Raw genomic sequence first — 23,823 nt, 5'->3', positions numbered from 1 at the left:
GTCCTACTGGATATGATCATAGGAACTATTCGACAAGAGATTCGGGAACAACTGACGAAAATGAAGTGTATCAGCTGACCACTACTCTAATGGACTAATCATTATCATTCTGATATGTACCCTAAATGATACTACTACATAAGCAACCTTATATTATTACTAATCTCTAGTCAACTACTTTTCCCGAAATTAGTCTATCACTTGTCAGCACTCCATTTTAACATTAACATTTCTGGCTAGACGGGTGAAGCAAAATTGCTTTTCATATTCCCCTTTGTCTTGTAATGAAAGAACTTTGAATGGAGTGTTTGTGAGCTATATGCTCGCCCATTGAGGGCAGTGAAGTTAGTTGTGTTCAGCTGAACTTAAGATAGACTTTGGGCTTTTATATTTGTTGATTTCTGCTTCATTATATTCCGAGGCTTCCTTGATTAACGGGTTTGGATGGTTACTTGTCTTGGTAAAGAACTTCTCAGCTAGATTTATGAGAAATGAAGAGATATAAGGGATATTAACTTCTCTATGGATCTTGGTGTTTCTTATAAACCAAAGGGTATCCAAAATCCTCCTCATGCATTCTGTAATCTCTGAAGGTTTAGAATGTTTGAATTTGTGGTGTGGCTCTATGCTGGGGATGAGTAAGTGATGACTGGTCGAATTACCATATTGTAAATTGTTAATTTTGTTTGCATGTCCAGTTTACTTTGTCTGTTGATCATAGGGTAGAGCTGTGCTAAGACGTTGGATGTCTTCGAGGTAATGTAACTAATATGTTTGCTGAATAGGAGTTTACTATCAAGAATCACTCCAAGATATTTAACTTCAGTCTGCCATGGAATCTTTACTCCCAATAAATAAATATCCTCCATGGTATGGATTTTCTTTCTAGTAAACAATATAGCTGAGCTTTTCTGGGGTTAACTTGGATCCTCCAGTCTGCCATCCACTTTTCTAAAATGTATATGCTAGTATGTAGTCTTTTAGTTGCCAGTTTTGGGCTCAGTGATCTTGCCATCAGTGCAGTATCATCTGCATATAATGCAGTGAATGTTGTTCTTGGGTTCAGAGGGATGTCTGCTACATTGAAAACAGGAGAGGTGCCAGAAGATATCCCTGAGGTAGGCCTGCCGAGATCCTGCGTCTGGTCGAAACCGACTCGCCTACCCTGACCTGCATATATCTGTCTTTCAGGTAAGAATGTATTATTTTTATTAACTTGACTGGAAAGTTAAATTTTATCAGTTTGTAGAGAAGTCATTGATGCCAAACTTTGTCAAACGCCTTCTCTGTGTCCATGAAGATGGCAGATGTATTGAGTTTCCAGTTGAAACCTTTAGTAATGATTTCTACCAGCCGGTGCACTTGTTGAGCTGTACTATGCACCTTACTGAAGCCGAACTGTTCATTAGGCAAAATTCCTAACTTATCTGTTTCTGCTTGGAATCTTGAGAGGATCACTTTCTCTGTCACCTTTCCGAGGCTGGAAAATAGGCTTATGGGTCTGTAGCTTTCGGGAAGGTGAGCATTTTTTCCTGGCTTCTTCAGTGGTATTATTGTGACTGTTTTCCATGTAGTGGGGAAATGCTGGAATCTAAAGATGGCATTTGTAATGTTGACGAGATGGACTATGGCCTTTGTTGGAAGTAGTTTTACTATACTATTAGTAATGCCATCCGGTCCTGGAGCTTTTTTTATTGTTTCGATGGGAGATGATATTTATCAATTCTGCCGGATTTGTAGGAGTGATATATTCGGAGTTAACAGTGTTCTGTCTTAAGGTTGGCCTAACATGACGATGAATCTTGTACATAAGGTTAATATTTAGATTTGTATAAGATGGATTGCCCTGAGATTCTAGGTTCTCTACTAGTGCTTCGGCTTTTTCTTCATCTTTGTGAACTGTCCCTTTCTTGGTTTGTATAGGGGGTATGAGTTGCTTTTTGGTGCAGATTGCTCTTAAGAATTTCCATACAGAATCATCTTCAGTATTGACGTTAGCCAATTTGGTTTCCCATTGATGGTTTCTGTGTTTTTGAAGAGCTTCTCGGACCTACCTGTTTAGATTATTCAATACTGTTTTATCTTGTGGGGGGTCTGGTATTGTGGTATCTCTTCCGGGCTCTATTTTTTGCTCTGATGAGATCCGTAATTTCTTCAGGGATACGGTTGGTTGGGTGGAAGACAGTGGATTGTCTGACTGATTCTATTGCTTTCGGAATTTGTATGGGTAAGTTATTTATCGCTGTGTCAATCTCTTCCTTTTTACTGATATTAGGCACTGGACCAATATGATCGGGAAGAACCTTGGATAACTTGTCCCATGGGATGAATGTGTGCAGAGGAGAGAATTGATCTAATGAACCTAGATTAAGCACTATGGGACTGTGTTCAGAAGATAATTCGTTGACTGATTCCCATTTGAATTGGTATCTTAAATTTTTAAAGATGACAATGTCCAGCACATCCGAGCCACCTGAAGGGCTGAAGTGGGTGGGCTCGGTAGGACCAGCCACGACAACAGAGTTGAGCATTGCATAGTTGAAAAGTGTGTGGCCTTTGGTGTTAGTTGATGAGCTGTACCAAGCTGTGTGTTTTGAGTTGAAATCTCCTGCTATTATTATGGGGTCATTTGGACCAAGTATGGAGTCCAGATCTGTTGTCAGCAGAGGAATGCTTGGAGGGTTATTAGCAGCATAGATCTTGAGACTCCCAGCATTGAAGGTATGTACCTCCACACCGGTCACCTCCAGGTTTACTGTTTTGGGCTTGTCTATTGTATTATGATTCAAATAACTCTTAATATATATGGCTGTGCCTCCCCCTCTTATACCAATTCTGTCGTTTCTGTACATAGTGTATCCACGGATTTTTGGGTTATTAGCTGGTCTTAGGTGTGTTTCACCAATCAAGATGATATCAGCACTGAGACGAGTTGAAAATTCTTGAAGTTCCAAAATCTTGTTCATCAATCCATTTGCATTCCATGCGATTATCTTAAGAGCTTATGGTTTGAATTTATTACTCATGACAGATGGTTGTTATAATGTTTTGAGTGCCTTGCAGGAATCTCTTTCTGCAAGATGTTGAGGGGCATGTCTTGCTGAATTCCTGCAGCATAGTGGCAAGTGAGGCTTTTAAAACGGATGTTATGTTGGAGCTTTCTAGCTCGAGAGATGTAGGAGGCTTAGTTCTTTCAGCCTCAGCATATGTTTTGGTCATGGTTGTTCTTTCCTGTGAGGTAGAAGGCAAGGTGTTTCGGACTGGAGGACAATTTGTTTGATTGCTTAAAACGTTGTTATGTGGAGGAGCAAGATTGACTTTTGTTGATCCTCGATTTTTTGGATTGGAAAGGCATCCATTGTAGTTGGCGGGGTGAGGTCCTCTGCAGTTTGCACAGCATGCTGGAGTTGTGCGTGGTTTGGTGCAGATGATGGTCTGGTGTCCCTCGCCGCACTTAAAGCACCTGAAGGCTGCCTTACATAATTGTTGGGCATGTCCAAACCTTTGGCATCTATGACACTGACCTGCAGATGCTCTTTTCCTAAGAGGCTCAGTTGATATTTTGAGACCGCATACTACAGTCATTTCATAGATCTGTTTTTGTGTGTTGTGTATTTCCACCAACACCAAAGGCATTGGTCTTTTATCTGATCTGATCATTCTGCTCACTTTAACTGGGGACAGGACCTCCCTGGAGAGATCAGTGGTCACATCTTCAGGAGTGATACTTTCAGTTATCCCATGTAGAACTACCTTCAGGTTCTTTTCGCTGGGTAAAGTGAAGGTGTGGTATCGGACGTTAGCATTGCCCATAAATCTGGTCATCTGTCTGTAATCCGAAACAGTAGTGTGTTGTATTTTTATTCCCTCATCTGAGTTTTTAGCCCACGAGAATGACTTGTTTTGTTCTCTGAGGGCTGATGAGACAGGGATACATTTTTCCTTATCCCTTAAAATGACTGGTGGTATCTTTTCTTTTACTGCTTCTATCCCTGTTGATTTGGGTTCTTCCACACTGGTGGAGATTTTCCTCTCCTTTTGGACCAATTGGAACTCTGTATCTGTTTTCAAGGTATAATAACTGCTGTCTTGGGATGTAGCATCTTCCATACTTGGTGAGCGTGCTAAATCTGATTGCGTCAGCGTTGTGGGCTCTTCACTTATGTCATCCATATTGTTCTCTGTGACTGCTGTGGGGGGAAATGTGTCAAAGAGCTTGACTTTCCTGGCCAATTATCACCTCAGCAGCTTTCCTAGTCTGAGAATTCCATGTATACTTCCTCGAATTTGGCCTCATTCAGAAGTTTTTTCATGACAATAATTTAGAAATGTGTTAAGACACAGATAGAGAAAGAGTAGAGATTGTTCAGGTGTTCCGAGCAAGTAAAGATAATCCTGTGGACTTTTGAGGGTCTATTAGCAAATCCCGTAGACACACTAAGCTGCCTACCAGCAATAAAATGTCACGATATAAAACAAGTTTTAAAAGAGGTATACCGTGAGTAGACATATCGATACAAATTAATAACGGAAAAAACTCACGTACAAAGATTATTTAATAGTATAATTTTCGCCTGTGTGTCACAGCCATCTTCAGTACATTAAGCTCAAATTAAACAATAATACCTAGATTAAATAATACCTAGATCCAGTAATAATACTATTCATATAGATAAAGTAGTTATAAATGTTTCCGGACGTCCACTAACAGACTGTGAACGTTTTGTTTAATCAAAAGGACATGATTTAGCTGTTACGCCGAATAAGGTGCCACTTATGGATTTTTTTCATAACATAGACAGGGGTATTCGATCCTTATCCCAAAAAACAGCCAACAGATTACGTTCTGAATGTGCACAAATTCTTTTTCATGCCAAGCCTCCTCGTCCTAATTTTTCTTACTCCGAGCTTAAAGCATTGAAATCACTGAAGAATAACAATAAATTAATTATTACGAAAGCTGATTAGGGGAAGGCAGGAAGGAATATGAGAGAAAAATGTCTCTTTTACTTCCTGACTATTCAACTTATAGGCCTCTTACATCGGATCCTACCCGGAGCCAATTGAAGAGACTTAATTCTCTTATAGATAATGTATCTACATGGAATTGAGATCAAAAGAAAAACTTAAAACCTTCTTCGGTCGTCCACCTAGATTGTATGGTCTTCCAAAAGTTCATAAACCAGGCATTCCGTTAAGAACAGTCGTAGATTGTATAGGTTGTCCCACTTATAAAATCTCAATTTTTTTATCAAATTTACTCTCCACTTCAACTAGAAGAACTGATACTTATATAAAAAATACTTTGGATTTCAAAAATAAAATTTCAGATCTTCATTTGGACGTTTCTGATATCATGACCAGTTTAGATGTTGTTTCTTTATTTACAAATCTGCCTCTTTCGGAAAGCATTCAATTACTACAACAGGAATTTCCTTCAGACATTGTAAACGTATTTGATTTTTATAATAAATTCTGGTTATTTTTCCTTTAAAAATAAGTTGTATCAACAAACTGAAGGAACAGCAATGGGTAATCCCCTTTCTCTTGCTATCTCTAATTTCTTTATGGAACATTTTGAACAACGTATCTTTGACAACATTTCTCCCAGACCTACTCATTGGTTCAGATATGTCGATGACATTGTTTTTGTTTGGAATGGCTCTTCGGATGAACTTCAACAATTTCTCACTAAGTTAAACGCATTTCATCCTAGGATCAAGTTTAACCTAGAAGTAGAATCAAATAACCAGTTAGCCTTTTTAGATCTTCTAATTCTTCGCCAACCAGATGGTAACCTACATTTCTCAGTTTATAGAAAGAAGACTCATACAAGCCATTAAATTCATGCTGAATCTCATCACCATCCCAGTCAAAAGGCGGGAACTATTAAAACACCAGTTCATCGGGCCCACTCCTTTTGTTCTTCAGACGATCTTTAACAGAAAGAACTACAATATATATATATAATTTTTTCCTTTCTATCTAATGGTTATAAGAATTGCTTCATTAAAAGAACTTTGAGTAGTTTTAATATGTCTTCCTCTTCAAACAAAGAGGAAATAACGCTCATTCCAATCCCTTATGTACAAGGCATCAGTGAACGTATAGCAAAAGTTTTAAAACCACTGAATATTTTTGTTGCCTTTCGACCGTTTAGAAAAATCTCCACCTTTCTCACTTCCCCTAAGGACAAGCTTCCACATCTTAATCATCCAGGTGTCTACCAGATTCCGTGCTCTTGTGGATTATTTTATTTTGGACAAACGGGAAGATCTGCCTCTATTCGGCTAGAAGAACACCAATCTTATATTGAATACTTTAAACCTGAAAAGTCTGGACTTGCAGAACGTGCCATCTTCACTAGACACAGAGTTCATTGGAGAAAGACAAGAGTTCTTCACAAAAGTCAGTTTCTCATGGAATGCCTTTATAAAGAAAAATGTGAAACTCTACTTCATTCTCCTAACTTAAACAGATCCGACGGCTTACGTCTATCCCCTTTATGGGAGATAGTACTTTGCAAATCATCTAATCTTTCCTAACTGTTTATTGTATTGATTTTTTTTTTAGGAAAGTTATTGACCTTTTAATTATCTTACACCAGCTACTTATGTGGCGCTTTTTGCAATTGTCCGTTATTGTTTAATTTGAGGTTATTTCTGAAGATGCCCGTGAGTCCGCGCGGTTAGCGTAGTGGCTTTGCGCTTCGCAACCATATGCCTGGGGGAGGAGTGTCCCAGGTTCGATTCCCATCGAAGACGTGAGGAACTTGAGGATCTTCCTCAGGCATAGCCAAGTTAGCCGGTCTTGGGCGCGGGCAGTACGGTCTTTTCCGCCAGTTTATCTGGCGTTTTTCATCCCGCAAACAGGCAAACCGGCCCCATGAACATACCTCTCTACAGTCCAGAATATATCCTCCCAGCGGCAGACTAGACCACAGGTCGGTTGGGAGTGGTACTAACAAGTAGTCGCATCTAAGTAACACGCAGACCCTGCACAGGAAGCGGGATTAATGCGCAGTGAAACTGAAGATGCCCGTGACACACAGCCGAAAATTATACTATTAAATAATCTTTGTACGTTAGTTTTATCCGTTATTAATTTGTAACGATATAAAACAATGGCGATACTAGCGACAGTAGGCCTAGCGTATCGCCATTATTATTATTATTATTATTATTATTATTATTTGACACCTCCAGGGAGTCCAAAGACTCATCGAGGGAGAGTGTGCCAACAGCATCGAACGATTGGCCCCCTTCCAACTACTAACCGCGCTCAAACTTTCTTAACTGAGTAGTTGACTTACCTGGATAAACCACTATGGAAAAATAAAGTGTCTGTTTATGGCAACAAGCAATTAATTGCTATTACTAATGAATAAGCATAAATCGCTAAAACATATCAGTCAAATTCACAATTCACCATCAATAATACACGACACGAAACACTAACACGCGAGCCGCCATCTTTCCTTCCTTCTTTCCTCTGTCAGCACTCCAACACTGTCAGAACTTATATATATATATATCTTCATATGTATAAAATTGTAAGATTATTATTTCATAGCTATTTTAACGTATTCCGGTTGACACCTTTTTATTACTTTATAGGTACTAGGCAAGGTGATTTTAATCCTATATAACGTTTAGAGACAGACTGGGCATTTCGATCTCCATTGATAGCCATTCAAATATAACTGGCCAAAGGCTATCACTGATTTTAAGTGACAAGGTGGAGAAACAAGTTGCTCCACCTTGTGGTACTTAAAACCTAAGACAATATGTTATTGTCTAAAATAGTGTGCATTCCACGATCGATTCACTTGCATTTACGGGACAGAAAACCCGAGTTTCTGGAAGAAAACACCCGCTTGCCCATGCCAGAGATTAACTAACTCGGGAACTGTTTGATGAAAGGCTTACAAAAATATCTTCTCGTCGCCGAATAGAATTGACCCTATGCCTTTTTTCATTTGGCCACGAGGTGTGGATGCTAATCTCACTTCCACTGAGCTATATAGACCTTATTTAAGATTTCAAATCTTTATTTTATTTCAGGAATTTATTTATTTCTGGCATTCAGTCGGGTATTCAGATGTCTAGTTTTCAACTAAAACACCTTAGGGAAGGAGTAAAGTATTCAGGGATGACTACCACAAGCAAATTATAACATCGTGATAGTTTCTGGGTTCTTTTTACTTCTCCTGATTAAACCAAACTTTGATGCATAAGTTTGTTCAGTATATTAACCTTTTTTATATACTACTTTTGTATACTACTTTTAAATAGCTTATATCAGGAGAAATATAACATATACTCACACTTTACAATAAACTACCTCTCAAAATTTGGAATAAATTAAATTAGCTAGTATATTATGCTTTCTTAAAATTTAGCCAGTGTAGTACTAGTACCTATTATTTCTGAAACTCAACTCAAATTAAGCACAGATCGCACGTCCTAGTAGAGTTTATCCTCTTCAGGAACTATTAATTGACCTTCACTTACAGCAGGGGTCTTCAACGCATGGCCCGCCGGCCATTTTGAAAATAACTACTTAACATTAAAACGCGATTAAATAAAAAATAATTTCAATCAAGCTCGCGGGCCACCAAGCTATACTGCGGTATTTAGAATTGTAAGTTGCTTTCCAGGTTAACAAGGAACGCTGTGCATTTGATACTTTACATAAAATCCTACAAAAATAAATATTAAATAGTCATGCTTCTTCAGCCATCTACCAGCACCAAGCGGTATTTCAGTACTAGTAATAACGTCGCAGGTAGATGGCTGAAGCAGTTCGTTCGAGTACGCTGTCTAGTGCCTTCCAGATACATCTCGAAGCTTCTAGATACTTAGATTTTCATATAAATACAAGAGGATCTCATCCATAGTCAGTCAGTCAGTCAGTCGTGAACAGTGTTATATTTATATAAATGCAGGCAGGTTCGTCGTGTTAGCCATAGCCTATTGTGGTTTTATTTTTTTCATTAGTGTGAGACATATTCAGTGGATAATAATTCAAAGCGTGAATAATAATCCAAATCCAAAGTGAATAATAATCCAAATCCAAAAAATAATCCAAAATGGCCGTGTAACAGTCTTGATAATTTCCATAAAATCCTATAAAAATAAATATTAAATAGTCATGCTTCTTCAGCATCTACTAGCACCAAGCGGTAGATGGCTGAAGAAGCACATGTTTCATCAAATGTTTCTTTCGCACCATTCTAAGTGGGGTTTAGATCCAGGATTTGTGTAGCCAAGGAAGATGGAAATTTGCTCATGCTCACTGAACTATTGCTGAACAATTCTTGTACGGATGACAGTACCATAGTTGCCCATGAAACAACCACCACCTGCTGGATGAAAAGTCAACATTGCAGGATGGACTTGATCTTCAACAATGTTCAGATATTCTTATAGCGCACCCGACCTTCCTGCACTATCAGGGGACTTGTTCCATACCAAAAGAAAATTCCCCTCACCGAGCCACCACCTCCAGAAACTTGAGGTGGTGTTTACAAGGCGAGATGGGCTCATTATTTCTTGGAGCTTCTAACAAACTCTCTGCCTATTATTGGTACTGAACAAGGCATACCGTGACTCGTCAGATCACAATTTTTTTTTATTTCCACCAGTGGTGTCAGGAATGATAGTTTCCTTACAGCAGCTTTCGTTTTTCATTATTTCATTAGGCGTGCGATTGTATATACCGCTTCTCTTCAGTTCACTGCACATACATGGTGAGATATCGATCGGGAACAGTTTCATCAAATGTTTCTGCTAACTGCTGCATACAGAAGTAACGTTTGCCTGTACAAGCGTTCTGATCGACTGTTATAGAATAGTTAGTTACACTTCTTAGACAAGCAAAATAGGTCATTTTTTCCATTGATTAAACACCTGGGACATTTCATGCTTTGAGAAACCACTCAGCTCTGCTGTTTTCAAATTCAAGACTGCAGCATGACAGACGCCCACAATAAGCTCTTTATCAAACTTTGAAAGATCCTGTTTTTTCCATTGTGATCTATTGACGGTTACTAACTAGACCATGTGGTGATGCATGTGACTAAATTTTCTCAAATGCAGTCAAGCAGTTTCACCCCTTGGACAGAACTTCGGGCCGCCACTGTTTCCACTTCTCATGCATCCAGATGATACAAATGTGACGTCTTCCAAAGCCAAGGCCACCCTACTGAAACCATTCTTCAAGAATATCAATGATCCAGCAAAGTATTCCCAGTATGTACAAGAACTTCTTACTGGTTGCTTCTTGTCTTTTGTCAAAAATGACAGAATGGTGACAAACTTAGTCACTGGCCTCTTATCCTGTTGGTACATTTCCAACTCTATTTAAACTGGTGCTCCTAAAATAATGCCCATTGTTTATCATTTCACATGACTATCAGGCATCCATCTCAGCAGAGAAGATAGCCTATATGGAGGAAGTCATCAACATTCAACTCGATCACCTAGGATCCAGACAGTGACTACCAATATGGATTCTGTCACTTTCAGCCCAAAGCAAATCTTTTCATAATATCACCCATGTAAGTACATAAGCCTTTGGATAGATTTGGTGAATTCCATGTGGTGGCTATTTCCAGGGTTTTTGATCAAGTTTCACTTTAAGACCTACTTAACAAATAACCGGCATAAGCCTACTTTCCATCCTTTGCAAATGGACTGCCAATTTCCTCTCGTCATTAACTACATGTCATGGTAATGGCTTCCTTTTTCTTTGATTTTTCCGCCAATGCTGGAATACCCATAGACCAACTTTTACCTCCTATCGATCAATGAACTTCTAATTACAAACCTTAAATCCTATCATTTTGCTAATGCAACTCAACATCAATTCCACAAAAACAATTTCACACGCATTTCGTGCAGCCAGTATTCATAAGTTGCTTTCCAGATACACTGCCCCCAAAAAATGTTATGTTCTCTTTTTTGATATATTTTGTGTATTGCAATCATCTTGTCTTTCATATGCATGTTGTTCACGGATGTTAATGAAGCGATTATCACTAATTCTTAATTCAAGTTTAAGTTTAATAGTCCCGAAACATTTACAAACAGAGAGCCTTTGTAGCTCAGCAGAAGTGACATTTGCACTGGACCGCATGACGAAAGACTGGTTCGAATCAGTCGCCGACTAGAGGAACATTTTCTAATCCTCTTCTCGACCGGTTCCCGAGTTAGTCGATCTCTGGCACGGGCAAGCGGGTTTTTTCTCCCGGAAACTCTGGTTTACCGTCCCGCAAACTCAAGAAAGTAAGCTGTCGAACCCACACTATTTTCAGAAATTAATAATATTGTGTTAGGGTTAGTAACTACGAGATGGTGGCACTTGTTAGCCTCCTTATTCACTGCATAGCGATTAGTGATAGCCGTCTTCGATTGGCTACCAGTGGAGATTGAACTGCCCACTCAGTCTCCGAAAGCTAGATTGAGCCAAAACGACCTCATCTATTCCCTATGAGAGAACAAAAAGGCGTTAGTTGATTTTTTTTTTACTGAAAGAGGTAAGAGTTAACTCATCCAGCTCAAAATTGTGCAATTTTTACTTTCTTAACATATCAGTATTTCATAATGCTTTAAAGTGATAACACTTCGCCTTTAAAAAAAAAAAAATGACTGGCACTAGTATAACAACATTTCAACTTGTTTTTATCCACAATAATATTCAAGTAATATTCAAGTTTTAACATAAAACATTTATATTTATATAAGGCAATAGATAATAATGGTGGCTTGAACCATGGTGCTTACAATGCTCGTGTTCACATGCCATCAAGTTGCACATATCATTCGAAATTATAAACTAAATCCACTAACACTTTATTCCCCTACAGAGGGTTGGCAAAGCCGTTTTAGCCCTATTTAACTTTTTTAGAGAGTAAAGGAATTTTAATCACCACTAGTAGCCATTGCTGGGCCAAGACTAATCATAAATGGCATGCAATGAATAGGCAGCTCAAAAGTGCCACCACCTCATGGTACCTAATCCTAACACTATTTCTGTCTGAAGCAGAGGGTTTTATGGTTAATTTTATGGCACTTATAGTAGAAAAAAAGAAAGGCTTAAAAAAGTTCAGCCAGCAACTAGAATTGAACTCAGGTCTTCCTTTGGGCATAGCCCATAGGAGCCCATGTAGCTCATATAACATAACATCATTGGCCAGAAGGGTGAAGCAAGATGCTTTTATTCCCCGTTGTCTGATAAGGAGGATGAATTGGAGGAAAGATTTATGAGCTGAGAGCTCCCCCTGGGGGGCACGGAGATCAGTCATTGTTGCAAGTATTTAGGATGGCTTTTGGCCTCTTGTATTTGAAGAGGTCAGTCTCTTCATAGTCTGCTGCTTGTTTAACTAGATCGTTGGGGTGAGTAGAGATCTTTGAGAAAAATTTTTCTGCTGTAGTTAATAGGAAGGAGTAGATGTAAGGGATGTTCGTATCTCTATGCAGTTGCACGTTCCTTACGAACCACGGTGCGTCCAATATCATGCGTAAACACCTATTTTGCACTCTCTGCAGTCTGAGGATGTTGGAGTTGGATGTGTGGCTCCAGGCTGGAGAGGCATATGTCAACATTGGGCGGATCGTCAACAGGTAGAGGAGCACTTTGATTCTGGTATTCAGTCTACTTTTTCTATTTATTAGAGGGTAAAGTTGTGCAATAGTTTTAGATGCTTTCGTACATAAGGCTTTGGTGTGTGGGTTGAACGTTAATCTTTTGTCCAGAATTACTCCAAGATATTTTGTTTCTGTTTGCCAGGGGATTTTGGTGTTGAAAAGATAAAGGTCCCCCATGGGAGTTGCCTTTCTTCTGGTGAAAAGTATTGCTACACTCTTCTGGGGATTCACTTGTAATCTCCATTTGGAGAACCAATGTTCTAGTTGTAGTAGGTTTTCTTGCAACTTTTTAGTGACAAGATGAGGTCGTAGAGATCTGGCAAGAACTGCTGTGTCGTCCGCATAAAGTGCTAAGATGGATGACATTGGGTTGTGCGGGATGTCTGCCATATATATTGAGAATAAGATCGGAGCCAATAGGGAACCTTGAGGAACTCCCGCAGAGATCCGTCGCTGACTTGAAACTGTACCATTTATTTTGACTTGTATGTGTCTGTCCTGGAGGTAAGATTTAATTAGGTGGACGATACTTGATGGTATACCTGCTGAAATGAGTTTGTGTAGCAGTCCCAAGTGCCATATCTTGTCAAAAGCTTTCGCTATGTCAAGGAAGACTGCTCCGGTGTGCTGGTGCCAATTGTATCCGGTGGTGATATACTCAATTATCCTATAAATTTGTTGAGTAATACTGTGATGTTGTCTGAATCCAAATTGTTCCTTAGGAATGATATTTAACTCATTTACTGAGGCGTGGAGTTTAGAGAGAATGATTTTTTCAGCAATTTTGCCTAAGTTTGAGATTAGGCTGATGGGTCGATAGCTTTCAGGCAGGTGTGGATCTTTACCTGGTTTATGCACTGGGACTACATCTGCAACTTTCCAATAGCTGGGGAAATAGTTAAATCGGAACATGGCGTTGATTATGGTGGTGAGATGTACAACAGCTCTTCGGGGCAGCAGTTTTATTACTCTATTTGTTATGCCATCTGGGCCAGGGGCTTTTTTATTCTTTAGGTTCTTTAGAATTTCATAGATTTCCGCTGGTGAGGTGTTTGGAGGTATGTTGTTGCTGGTATCGGTGACTTTCAGTGCATGTCTGACATGGAGGTGGATTTTATAGACATGTTTGAAATCCAAGTTGTCATATGTAGGGCTACATTGTTTTCCTAGGTTCTTTGCTATCTCTTCAGCTTTTTCTGCGTCCGTGTGTACTAGTCCCGTGTCTGACTTGAGTGGGGGAAGAGATTTGCTTTTGTTTCTGAGACTTCTTAATATGTTCCAGATGGAGTGATCGCCAGGTGATACAGAGGCTAGTTTGGCTTCCCAAGTTTTGTTCCTATAAGCTTTAAGTGCTTCTCTAACTTCATTGTTCAGTTTGTTGAGAATCCCCTTATCCTGAGGTGCACAGGTGTTGTGGTACCTTTTCCTTGCTTTGTTTTTGATCCTAATTAGATCCATGATGTCTTCTGGGAGTCTGTTTGGCTTAAAAGTGGTTTTGGTAGAGGTGACAACCTTTATGGCTGAGGTGATTTGCTGAGTCAGACGTTTGACAGCATTTTCAATTTCTTTTATGGAGCTGATGTGAGGGACAGGTCCAATATGTTCTGATAGTACTTCTGGAAGTTTTTTCCATAAGATAAAGGAGTGGGGAGGAGGCAGCAGTTGTTCTTGCTTACCCAGCTGGAGCAGGATTGGGTTATGATCAGATGTCAGCTCGTTTAAAGAGACTAGGCTATACTGTAGTTTAATATTTTGTAATATAGCAATATCAAGTATGTCAGCTGTACCATACGTACTGTGATGGGTTGGTTCTGCAGGGCCTGCCACCACTGCATAATTTGAACTGGAGTAGCTAAAGAGTGTGTAGCCATTTCTGTTTGTAGTTTTACTGTTCCATGATGGGTGTTTTGCGTTTAGATCACCGGCAATGATGATTTGATCATTATTGCCTAGGACGGCATCTAGATCTGAATATAATAGATTCTTTGATGGAGGGTTGTAAGCTGCATAAAGTGTTAGTTTCCCAGTTGAAGTAGTGGGTACTACTATTCCTGTGAGCTCTAGATTTTTAGTTGAGGGGCTAGTTACAGAGTGGTGATCGATGTGGTTTTTTATGAAAATGGCGGTGCCTCCTCCTCTGTAGTTTATTCTATCATTTCTGTGGAGAAGGTATCCTCTAACTTTGGGGTTGTCTGCTGGTCTTAAGTGGGATTCGTTTATTAAGATGATGTCTGGGTTATATCTTTGTGCAAACTCTTGGAGTTCCAGAATCTTGTTTTTAAGTCCATTAGCATTCCAAGCAATGATCTGTAGGGAAACTGGAGTGCTTTTATTTTTATACATTTATGAGAGCTACTAGGATGGATTGGGTTTCTTGCAGAAATCTTTTTCTGGAGTCCGATGTGGGGTTAGATTTGCTGAAATCTTGCAGCATATTTGCAAGGGAGTTTGTGATGACTGCTGCTAAATTTGGGTTGTATTGCTCCTGAGTGGTTTTTGTTGAGCGGACTACTTCTGCATAGGACTTTGTCTGCCGATTGAGGTTTGCTTCGATCCGGGCTTCTGGTTGCGGCATTTGGTTTTGTATCGTGTTTTGTCGACCTCTGGAGGGTTGAGGAGTTGGAGCTACTGCTGCTGGTTTTTGTAGATAAGTAGAGGAAGCAGATCGTCTGTTTTTTGGGTGTTGTATACATCCTTTGTAGTTGGCTGGATGCGGGCCCCCACAGTTTGCACATTTAGCCGGGGTGGATTTTGGCTTAGTGCAGGTATATGTGGGGTGGCTCTCTCCGCATTTTAAACATTTGTATTCCGCTTTACACAATCTCTGAGCATGACCATATTTTTGGCACCTGTGGCACTGTCCTGATGAGGTTCTTTTCCTTAGCGGTTCTGGGCTGATTTTTAGCCCACAAATTGAAGTTAGGTCATATATGTTTTTATATGCCTGGTGAATCTCTACTAAGACGAGTGGCATCGGACTTTTGTCTGCTCTGGTCATTCTACTGACCTTGATGGGGGGTAGGTCTTGGTAGCGAAGATCAGCGGCTATGTCTTCTGTTTGTATGTGCTCTGATACTCCACGGAGAACCACCTTCAGGTTCCTCTCGGAGTCAAGGGTGAAGGTATGATATTGTACACCTTTATTATCTAACTCTTTTGTGAGTCTACGGAAGTCCATTATAGTGGCGGGTTGGATTTTAATACCATCGTCTAAATTCTTTGCAGTAGAGTATGCTATCTGTTGACTAGTCATAGTGGCCCGTAGTTCTGTCCACCTATTCTTTTCTCTTAAGATAATTGGAGGCAATTTCTCTTTAGTGGAGGTAGGAGGGTCAGAGTTGTGTCCATCTTCCTCCATACCTTCATCTGTATGTGGTTCTGTTGACTGAGTTTTGCGTTTTTTCCGCCGGTGGGACTCTCCTTGATCCAGGGGGGGGGGATTGGAGACCACCAAATTCAATTTTTCCTCTGCATTAGCAGAATCCTCACTTTCCTCATCATCTCTCGTTGTGGAGTACAGGTTCAAATAACCTGGCCATTCCACTTCAAATTTTTTTAGTAATTTTTTGAGTAGGCTTAGAGCCAGACCTTTGTCTAGTGTTTCTATCAGGGCGTCGGTATCTATGTCAGTCATAGTTACGACTAGTAGGTTTTGATTTGGGGTTGGTCAATTACTAAAACTGAAAATTTAGTAGCAAAACCTCACTTATCGCTGCGTGAATCTCAATCAAAATGCACTCCTTTGTATCGAATACAGCTGGAAAAGTTTTCCACAAGTTAGCTTTTCTGCGATAGCTACCGTTAAAGTTCAATAACGTATTTTCTTTCAAGAAATCAGGACAATTTCTAAATTGCAACTAAATCAAAGTCTTACCTCTATATATCAATCAAATCACATCACCGAATTCACTCACATTCCTAAAAATCCGACTACCTCCATTCTAAAACATTCGAAACTTCCCCCATGTAGCTCTCATTCCATTTCTGTCATATGAGACATAAACAAGTTACGTAGGCCCTCTAGTGAGTTCAAGGACTCACACTGTGAGCAAGCACACTACCCCACCACATCCAACTCAATCTTCTGACCTCCATCAACATTCAATGTCATTATAAAGTCAGCAAAAACACCGTGAATTAGTTCACTAATATATATATATATATATATATATATAAGTAATAAGACTATATATATATATATATATAAGTAATAAGTAATAATATATAAGTAATAAGACTATATTTACACAGAAAACAGATTACCTTTAATCGTCATCATTTACATGGTCTCTTTCGAAGAAACTACCGTGAGACGCGATGCATTTGTCCCAACGTTGCTTCGACTTCTTAAACACATGTGAGAGTCCGTTTTTTGAGTTCTTTCAAAACCGCCTCCGCAGCTTTTACACATGCTTTGTTGCTTTCGAAATGGCGGCCTCTTAGTGGTTTCTTGAGCTGAGGAAACAGCCAGAAATCGAACGGCGCGAGATCAGGACTGTATGGAGACTGTGGTAGGATATCTGTGTTGTTCTTCTGTAAAACGTCCACTACACAACCAGCAATATGTGGCCTTGCATTATCGTGGTGCAATAAAAAGCCATTCTTCAGCAATGGTTGCTTCCTTTTGACATGCTTGATGACAATCCTGCTGTGTTGATCATTGTCTCTGTGATGGACATTGAAGGTCTTCCCTCACGTTCAACATCTTCCACATTTTGCCTTCCTTCCTTAAAAGTTTTATGCCAGCGAAAAACACTTGCCCTCGACATTGCTTCATTGTGGAAAGCTTCGCGTATCATGTTAACCACGCTACCGGCCAAGACGTCTATAGACGTTCACGTTATTATGGATGCGAAGTGCTTATTAAAATTATACCATTGTTACAACAATGAAATATATGATGGATACGAAGCGTATGCGGATGCGTATTTGATCCATAACGGCCGGTGAGGTGGTTAAAAGTGTCCGATGCCAATTTTTACAAACACACACAAAATTTAATCACATAACGCCGTTCCAAGGACGCTTCCATTTTGAAGACTGGTCACGCCGATGAGCACTTGCGTTTAGTCACGTGACACTCTGGCACATCAGCCCGTATACGCTATCTATCAACCTTTTTTGTTAATATAGACAACATTTCTTTATTCCACAGAAATTAATATTGTGATGAGTGGTTTTGCCACAGTAAAATTAGTCTTATTACTTATTGAACAGCCCCCCCCCCCCATATATATATATATATATATATACTTTTTGCGTGAATTTTGGGACACCCTGTGTGTGTGTGTATATATATATATATATATATATATGACCGTTTTGCATAAATGTGGCTGAATTTCGTTGATACAGCGCTTAATTTCCTCTTCAAGGCGTGGGTGGTCGTTGGCTTGTTGACATAAACCTTAGACTTCAAAAAACCCCAAATAAAAAAGTCCAACGGCATTAAGTCACATGATCTGGGCAGCCAATTCTGATCACCAAAACAGGAAATTACACGACCAGGAAATGACTCATGCAGTAATTGAATTGTTTCTCGGGCTGTATGGCATGTGGCACCGTCTTGTTGAAACCACATGTCGTCCACATCCATATCTTGCAATTTAGACACAAAAAACTGAATTATGTGGTGATAGCGAGCACCACCAGCCGCATTTTCGAAGAAGAATGGACCGATGATGCGTCGAGCCCAAAATCCGCACCAAACAGTGACACGTTGTGGATGCATTTGTTTCTCAACAATCATTCGTGGATTTTCTGAACCCCAAATGCGACAATTTTTTCGATTAATAAAGCCATTGAGATGAAAATGAGCCTCATCGCTGAAGATGATTTTGTTCGAAAAATACGCATCCACTTGTTGTTCCATAATCAATTCAACGAACTCTCTTTGCTGTGTGTGGTCATTTTTAATAACCCTGAACTGTCAGCTGTCACACTGTCTTTTTTTTTTCCTTGTTGGCAACACTTTACCGCATAAATGGTGCTAAATTTAAATCTTGCGTGAATTTTGGGACACCCTGTATATATATATATATATATATATATATATATATATATATATATATATATATATATATATATATATATATATGTATACATACATACTTACAAGGTGGTTCAAAATTCCACATACAAACTTGGAGATGTAGAGAACATCAAAATCAACAATATTCACATAGGAAAGCATTACCGGAAACGCTACTCGAAATCGATAGATGGCGCTGTTCGCCAGTGCTCCAGGTGAGCAACTGGGGCTTCCTGATTCAAGCTTTCGACATATGAAGAACATGTGCTGTTTTATGAACGCTGAGATGGCAGACATGCACCTCATTTACAGGTTAGCTGATGGTAATGGATGAGCAGCTGTACAAATGGTATCCAAACAGATGTATACTACATCACCAAATGTTTGCGCATTTGCATCAGAATTTGTGACTATGGATCATTCAAGGATCGCAGGCATAATAGTTGGCAGCCACGATCAACATGAAATCTGGCCATGGAAGAGATGTCGCATGCAATGGACAATAATCCAAAGACAAGCATATGTGCCATCGCCTCTGCTATAGGAGTATCTCAATCCAGTGAATTACGCATTTTGCACTCCTTACATCCATTTCATCTGCAATGGGTCCAGTTACTGATGGCTGAAGATTATCCACGAAGCGTGGAATCCGCACAGTTTCTGCAGAAAAGTGCCATAGACCCGGATTTTCCAACTTGTTTTGTTCATGGATTAAGCTTCATTTACCCGCGAAGGGGTCTTCAATCACCACAATGCTCATGTGCGGGCCCATGAGAACTCACACGCTACACGAGGCTTCACCATTAATGTATGGGCAGTTATCGTCGCTGTTTAATTGGCCCATACTTGTTACCACCCCAACTGGAGTCCCAGAAGTATCGGACCCTTCTGGAAGTTCTACCGAATTTATTGAACAATGTTCCATAGACTGTGTCAGCAGATGTGGTTCCAACAGGACAGGGCTCCAGCCCATTTTGGCATCTGTGCGTCATTATTTGGACAGGCCCTTTGGGCTTGATGGATTTGGTGTGGTGGACCCGTCATATGGCCCCCCAAGCTTACTTGATTTATTGAGCATTGATTTTGATTTCTTTCTGTGGGGGAACCTTAAGTCCATGGTGTACAAAATGCCTGTTGCCTCTGACATGGACATCGTGGCAAGAATTGCCATCGGCACTGCTAATATCTAGGAAACTGCAGGAATTTTCAAAAATGTACGCCAATCAATGGTCTTTGGTGTCAGGCATGCATCATTGCTAATGGTCGTAACTTTGAGCACCTGATGTGAAACCATATTATGTATCCAATTACTGTCTTGTTATTTCTGTATCTTTGTGTCCCTGCTAGTACCGCCCAGTGGCATTTTCGGTCATGCTTTCCTATGTGAATATGGTTGATTTTGATGTTCTCTACTTCCCCTCAAAGTTTGTATGTGGAATTTTGAACCACCCTGTATACCTATACTGTATATTATTATTATTATTATTATATATATATATATATATATATATCATTCATATTGGATGAGCAAATTAACAATTTCAATATAATGTACAGATAGGTTTCGAATCCTGCAGACTTGTACTGGATTTATTTAGTATATCACCTGCATAAAGTAAAGAGCCAAGATTAGCATTGCCAATTTTTGATATCAAGTTTAACCACGCTACCGGTCAAGACGTCTATAGACGTTCACGTTATCATGGATGCGAAGTGCTTATTAAAATTATAATACCATTGGAAGAGCCTGTGTAGCTCAAAGAGCCTGTGTAGCTCAGTGGATGTGGCGTTTGCACACCATCGCGCTAGGCCGCACGAAGGAAGCCTTGGTTTCGAGTCTAGTCGGCGACTAGAGGAAATTTTTCTAAGCCTTTTTTCGACCGGTTCCCGAGTTAGTCGATCTCTGGCACGGGCAAGCAGGTTTTTCCTCCCGGAAACTCGGGTTTTTCGTCCTGTAAACTCAAGAAAATCGACCGTAGAACCCACATTATTTCAGACATTAAATATATTGTGTTAGGGTTAGAGACCACGAGATGGCGGCACATTTGAGCCGTCTCTCTTCACTGCGTACCGCTTAATTAGTGATAGCCTTGGGCCATCTGTCTCTGATTGGGTACCAGTGGAGATTGAACTGCCCACTCAGTCTCCAAAAGTTAGATAGGGCTAAATGGCCTCGCCTACTCCCGTATATACGGGAATAAAAAGGCGTTAGCTGATTTTTTTTTTGTTACAACAATGAAATATAGGATGGATACGAAGCGTATGCGGATGAGTATTTGATCCATAACGGCCGGTAAGGTGGTTAATATCGCTTTCTTTCGTAATGTGATCCATATAGTTGATGAATAAAAGTCAGGGTAATGTGCACCCTTGTCTCATACCTGATTCAGCATCAAACCATCTTCATGTAACTCCTTCATTTCTAATAGCTAACTTACAACTCAAATACGTACCGGTATTGGGTGATATGTAATGTCCATTTGTAATGTCCATTTACACAACATAACTGCAGTATTTTGAATAGCTTTTCTCTTTTCTCTAAAATGTTTAAATAGCAACAATGTACTTAAGTACATTGTTGCTATTTAAACATTTTTATTTATTTATTCATTTTTTAAAAATTACTGTGAAAATATCTAAAGGGCAATTTGTACATTTCAATTTATTCACCTTTAGTATTTTTCTGATGATATTTTGCATTCTGTTATGTTAATTTGCAAATGGACTGGCAAAGAAGTTCATACATTAAAATGATGAAGGTAAAAACTATTAGGTGATGCAACTGATGCATATATATTTTTGTGCCAACCTTTACATGATGCTGTTTACCAATAAAATTTCACTGTAGCCTCTCTACTGAATGGACCTCTTATGGGATTTCAGATATAATGGACAAAATCTATTGATTCTGAAACTTTGGTCACACAATTGGAATATGTGAAAAACAGTTAATCTTGACTGTTTGGCAAGATTAACAAAGTGGCCATTATGTGGTGGATATGGATGTGCACTTGGTATTTGCTGACACTTGTGTGAAGGTAGTAGTGTACAGTTTTCTTTATAAACTGGATTTATTATATTTATCTGAATTTTATTAAATTCAAATTAATGATGGATTCCAGACGCACAGGTGCTAAGAAGCATATGCAAGTGGTTAGGAAATAAATCTTGCAGAAACAGTTTACAAATAGTACATTAAGGAGTGTTTGGCGGTGTTAATGTTCATGGGCAGGACTCTGTGCAGCTGCTAATACACTAGTTAAGCATTTCAAAATTAGTGATGATGGAGGTTCTGTAACAAAAATCAGGAATAAATACAGAATAAAAATATGAAGTCATTTCATTTAAACTTAAATGTTATCAAGAAAGGGAACATGCATTTATCTGAAGTATATAATGCTGATAACACTGGAATATTCTGGTATTTACTTCTCAACAGTACTCGAGCTTTTAAGCAGGAATTGCACACATCTGACTGTAAGATAAGGAAAGAACACATTTTAGTACTGTGTTGTGCTGATGCTGATGTACTTATCAGTTAGCGATGTTGTGCACATTAGGAAGAGTTGGACAGTCAGGCATGCCTGTGCATTTTGAAGGACTGCATGCAAGCACAGTCAGTGATTTATCATGCCTGGCAACATAATGGTTTTTAAAATACTTCATCCCTAAAATTTATAAATACTAGAACAGTCCTTTAACTTGATCCTGAAAAAGTTAAAGCTCTACTGCTGTTACTAGACAATTGCACCTAGTCATCCTATAGTTGAGTAAGTAATTAGTAATGACATAATTAGGGTGTCTCCACCTTGTTATGATGGACAGCTTGTGTCTCAATGACCTAGAGAGCTATTCTAGTAGTCACATAGTTACAGGTAGGGCTTCCCATGCCAGACAGGTTCAAGGACAGGGCCAGAGAGAGAGAGAGAGAGACCCTAGTCCTCCAGTCTAATCTTTAAAAGTACCTGTAGAATGACTTCTTCTTCTTCTGCAGCTTCTCCCACTTAAGTGGGGTCACTGTTTGTTATGAGTCTCCTCCACACCTTCCTGTCTTGGGCTGTCACCACATCCAAGTTCATCTTCAAGTCCTCTTCTACCAGCTCCTTCCATCTCTTCTTTGGCCGCCCACGCTTCCGCCTTCCTTGCACATCCATCTGCATGACCCTTCTTCCCACATATTCGTCCTCCCTCCTCATCACATGACCAAACCATCTCAACCTTGCCTCCTGTATTTTCGCTCCTAAGTTCGTAACTTTCACTGTTCCCCTGACATAGTCATTTCTCAGATGATCCTTTCTGGTCACACCGCACATCCACCTAAGCATTCTCATCTCTGCTACTTCCATCCTGCTAATATTATTTTTCCTCAGGGCCACAGTTTCTATAGCATATGTCATAGCTGGCCTCACTACTGTCCTATAAATTTTGCCTTTCAGATTGATTGGCACCCTCTTATCACATAACACTCCAGCCATCTCCCTCCAGTTCCTCCAACCTGCTTGTATCCTGCATCCCACTTCCTTCTCATCTCCTCCATCTTCTTCCACTGTCGAACATAAGTATCTAAAGTCTCTACCTTCCTGATTACATTTCCTTCCAGCTCCAGGTCTGTCTCCTGGCCACCGCCCACTGCGCAACACATATACTCTGTCTTACTTCCTCAGTCTCGTACCTCTCTCTTCCAGTACATTTCTCCATCTTTCCAGTTTAGTTTCCGCTTCTTCTCTTGAATCTACACACAGCAAGATGTCATCTGCATACAACATTGTCCAAGGTGCATCTTCTCTCACCTCCTCTGTTACCACCTCCATCACAATATTAAACAGAAACGGACTTAATGCTGACCCTTGATGCAAGCCAACTGTTACTTGAAAACTTTCTGTCTGTCCCAAACAGGTCCAAACACTTGTCTTCACATTTCTGTACATTTCCTGCACCAACCTGACATATTTCTCCGGCACCTTCTTCTCCCTCAGACACCTCCAGACTTCTTGCCTTGGCACTCTATCGTATGCTTTCTCCAGATCAATAAATACCAGATGTAGCTCCCTTTGTTTCTCTCGATATTTTTCCATCATCTGTCGTAACCCAAAGATAGCATCTGTTGTTGATCTACCAGGCATGAAGCCAAATTGTTCCTTT

The sequence above is a fragment of the Typopeltis vanoorti genome, chromosome 13 (assembly GCF_054136105.1).
Source record: "Typopeltis vanoorti isolate ZY-2024b chromosome 13, IOZ_Tvanoo_1.0, whole genome shotgun sequence".
NCBI lineage: Eukaryota > Metazoa > Arthropoda > Arachnida > Uropygi > Thelyphonidae > Typopeltis > Typopeltis vanoorti.
This window is presented reverse-complemented; position numbering follows the sequence as displayed.